Here is a 4258-nt window from a genome sequence, read left to right on the forward strand (position 1 = left end):
ACCACACAGGTATACACACACACACAACACACACAAAGACACACAAAGACACACACAGACACACACAGACACACAGAGACACACACCTCAGAGACACAGACACAGACACACAGAGACACACACACACAGACACACACACAGGTGCACACACACACACATACAAACACAGACACACACCAAAGATACACACAACAGACACACACAAAGACACACACACAACACAGAAACACACACAGACACATGTACACACACAAAGACACACACACAGATACACAGACACACAACACACAGACAAAGATACACACAGACACACTCACACAGACACACACACACACACAGACACACCACACATAGGCAGTCACAATCAGCCTTTTATTTGTGGACTTTTGCCAAGGTCACTTGGGGTTCCAGGCTCTTCGCAGAGATTGGGGAGAGCCGTGAGGAGCACCGGGGGCCCCCACCACCTCGTCACGGCGAGCAGAAGCGGCCGCAGAACAGGATGGCCCGGTGTTGCCGTGCTGGATGAAGAAGAGGAAGGGGCGGTCGGCACAGAACCGGGGCATGACACTGAGGGAGCGCATCATGACCACCGCCTGTGGCAGCCGCGGCCTCCGTGCCCTCCTCGGTGACCTCCACGAAGGACTTGTGCACGACCTTGGACACGTACAGGTCTCGCCGGACGACATCCCACTGAAGTCAGCCTGGGCCTCCTCGAAGGCGTCGGTCATGCCCAGATCTTGGAGGACACACTCCATGTCGTAAGTCTCCTCCAGCGTAAACCGGGGAAGAAACACCTCGACCTCCTCCTCGTCCATCGCATCCGGCTTCGTCCACGCGACAAATTTCTCGTAGGTCAGGCCTTCCCACCTGAGGAGAAGGTAGAGATCTCAGGGTCTGCAGCAGCCCGCCCCCAGGGACCATCTGCTGTGACCCACACACCGTGCCCTGCAGGCCACATACGAGTTCCCGGAGCCCAGTGCCCAGCAGAGATCGGGACGAGAGCCGAGCCCCAGGCCACAGATGCCTGGTTACCGTGTACACGTCAGTGCTTTCACTGGGCAGCAGGATGACCATGTTCAGCTCTTGGCCGACGTAGGGAAGCACCAGAATCTGGGTGCTTATTTCTCCAATGTAGGTTATTTTACAGGTGGACTTCTTGAACATCATTTGCACAGGTTTCTCCACGTTCTATAAAGGAAATGGATAAACGTTAACTTAAACAAGACCCGTGGACACGCGGACGAGTCATCAGAGCCGGCCCCTGCGCCCACACACTCTGTCTTGTCTCCAGACCCCTCTCAGCCCGCCTCGTCAGCTCGTCCGCTCGGCTCCAGCTCCCACCCCTGGTTCCGGCGCTCAGGCCTCAGGATGCTGTTCTCCTGCTGACCCAGGAGGGCTCCACTCAGTTCCGGCAGGACCTCGCCCCCGCTCCTGCTGCTGACATCTCATCTGGACGCAAAGGAGCCTCCAGCTCGGCTCGCACACTGGCGGCTCGTGTCCCTTCCACCTGCTCCATCTGTACGTTCCCACCTTGCTCATGGTGACACCACTCATCCCGCCGTCAAACCCTGCCGTGTCCTGGGCGCCTGGCCTTCCCGCCCACAGCTGACCATGAACAACCATGTGGGCTCTGGTTTTTAAAGACAACAGGGCCGCCTGGTGGCTCAGGGGCAAATAATCCGCCTTCCAATGCAGGAGACACAGGCTCCAGCCCTGGTCTGGGAAGACCCACAGCCCAGGGGCTTCTAAGCCCACGGGCCACAGCTACTGAGCCTGGGCTGAGAGCCCGGGAGCCGCAGCTCCTGCGGTCACGGGCCCGGAGCCCGAGCTCTGCACCAGGAGAAGCACCAGCAGGAGAAGCCCGAGCCCCGAGCCCAGAGGGCCTCCGCCAGGGCAGCTGCAGGAAAGGCTGAGCGGCAAGGAGCCCCGCACAGCCGAGTAAATAGATACAAGGATCAGAAAACCACAAGGCAATCTCACTTGTGCTTCCTACCCCCACCACTCTCAGCCCAGCCACCGTCCTCAGGAAAACTTCCAAGTAACCTCCCGGGTCCTGCACACGGGCCCGAGGGGCTGTGGGCATCAGAGCCACTGTGAGGGCCACGGGCTCTGTGAGAGTCAGAGGAGGGACACGGAACCAGGAACCCGGGCCGTGGAGACCGCTAGGGAGGCTCCTGGATGCCCTGCAGAGAAAGGCGTCTGTGTAGGTAGCTCCTGACGGGAGGGTCAGCGGTAGGATCCAGGCCATGAGCGTCACAGCCACGGTCTGGAGTTTGAACTGGTCTCGGGGGCTCTAGCAGGTCCAGAGACCTGCGAGCTGCCCCGTGGGATGTGCGATACAAGACGGAACACCCGCCGCACGGACCACCCCTGATGACACAGCAGAGGAGGAGCAGGGGGAGAGGAAGCCAGGGTTTGCCCGGATCCACATCTGGGCCGCCAAGGCCACAAGAGGCTCACGTTCCTGAAGGTCAGCCTCCTGGCACGATCCATAAACTAAGAGGACCCCAGGGACCATTTCCAAAACCTCCTTCGCTTTATGAAACATTCTTGTTCACCTTGCTGACTCTGAATGGCCTTTCCTCAGTATGCTCTTTGTTAAACTGTTTTCCCCAGTTTCCTTTGAAGTAGATGGCATTCACGAGAACCAGACGTGTCGGCAGGGTTAACTGAATTTGCAGACAGCAAATCTCTAATTTTACCTGCACAGAAGAGTTAAAGGACCAGTTAGCTAACAGGGTTTCCTGGTGAGGTGCTGGGCAGGGTAGTTACTGGCCCGTCCCCTCGAGGAGTCAGTGCCCAGACCAGAGGGTTCACTGTCCCCCAGACAACCACGTGCAGCGAGTTGTCTGTTTACTCACTAAGTTGGGTCTCACTCTTTGTGACCCGTGGACTGTAGCCCATCAGGCTCCTGCATCCATGGGGTTCCCCAGGCAAGAATACTGTAGCAGGTTGCCATTTCTCCTCCAGGGATCTTTCTGACCCAGGGATCCAACCCGCCTATCCTGCTTTGGCAGGTGATTCTTTGCCATCTGAGCCACCAGGGAGACCTATGCAGGGAGCCTGGCCTGAAAGCAAAATCAGGGACAAAAACCTTCAAGTCTCTGCTCAGAAAGATACCATGAGTTGCATAAAACACATAAAATGAACAAATAATAAGGGCAGAATATTCACAGTTTCAGAAAAAGGAATGTTCGGACTACAGCGTGAGGGGACCCTCCTAAGGGGAGAGGTCGGAGCCAGTGTGGAGAGCACGGAAACGAAGAAGCGCAGGCGGCCCAGGGCCTGCCCGCGTGTCCTGCAGTGACGCTCAGCGACCCGCAGAGCACGCGCTCTGCTGGACAGGCAGGGAGGTGGCGCCGCATCCAGAGTCTGCCTTCCGCCCTTGTGAAAAAGGCAGACTATAGGAACATTAACAGCAACAGCCATAAGTCAAAGGTGTGATTGCTCTGGAAGAGGTGCACCGAAGATTGATGAGGAGGGGGAAAGCTGGAGAAATTGATTGCTGATTAAATTTTCAGAAGTGGATTTGAAAGTTTCCAGTTCTTTAGAGAAAAAGCCATTTCTGTTTACATTCGATGGTCTTGAGAAGGAACTGATGGAAAATAAGACCGATTCAAATACTGTGCAAACAGAAGTAGTGACACGTCCTCACCTTCTGTCTTTTCAGCTACCCAGGTGTTTATGTGCTTCCTGGACTCCTCCGTAGCGGCTGACAAAGTCCAGCTCTTCCATCTCTGCTTGTGGAACACGCGGCAGGCATCTTTGAAACACTAGGAGAGACGGAATGACAGAATGACATGGCTACAGAAACAGACAACGCCAACGTGACTTCTTCACCACGCATAACTCACACAGATCATCTGACGGTTACTTGTGTGATGCACAAACAAATGTTCGCAATTAACCTTCAATCCGTGTCTCAGTTTTCAGCTACACTGAATAAATAACTGAGTAAAGCTCAGGCTTCCCAGGTGGCACAGTGGTAAAGAATCCGCTGCCAATGCTGGAGACAGGGTTTGATCTCTTTGTGGGAAGATCACCTGGAAAGAAAATGGTAACCCACTCCAGTATCCTTGCCTGGACAATCCATGGACAGAGGAGCCTGTGGGCTACAGTCCCCTGGGGTCGCAAAGAGTCAGACACAACTGAGCGACTAAGCAACAACAACACAGCCATTCAGGGCAACGTGGCAACACTGCCGCCAGCACGCGTTCCGGGCTTCCCTCCTGTGTGACCCTGGAAAGGTCGCTGCGTC

The 4258-nt window shown here is 55.7% G+C and overlaps 1 pseudogene; it reads right to left on the minus strand.

Moving 5' to 3' along the window:
• Nucleotides 1-351: 351 nt before the first annotated feature.
• LOC108635217 lies at nucleotides 352-3773 on the minus strand (annotated as a pseudogene).
• Nucleotides 3774-4258: the final 485 nt, after the last annotated feature.

Source organism: Capra hircus, unplaced genomic scaffold (assembly GCF_001704415.2).
Source record: "Capra hircus breed San Clemente unplaced genomic scaffold, ASM170441v1, whole genome shotgun sequence".
NCBI lineage: Eukaryota > Metazoa > Chordata > Mammalia > Artiodactyla > Bovidae > Capra > Capra hircus.